Raw genomic sequence first — 253 nt, forward strand, 5'->3', positions numbered from 1 at the left:
CTGTGTGTGTGTGTGTGTGTGTGTGTTTGTGTGTGTGTGTGTGTGTGTGTGTGTGTGTGTGAGAGTGAGAGTGAGAGTGAGTGTGTGTGTGTGTGTGTCTGTGTGTGTGTGTGTGTGTGTGTGTGTGTGTCTGTGTGTGTGTGTGTGTGTGTGTGTGTGTGTGTGTGTGTGTGTGTGTGTGTGTGTGTGTGTGTGTGACTCTAACAGCAGAACTCATTTGGATAGGGTTAGGGTTACGCTAGAGGAACAGTGA

Source organism: Abramis brama (genome assembly GCF_963993115.1).
Source record: "Abramis brama genome assembly, chromosome: 25".
Taxonomy (NCBI): domain Eukaryota; kingdom Metazoa; phylum Chordata; class Actinopteri; order Cypriniformes; family Leuciscidae; genus Abramis; species Abramis brama.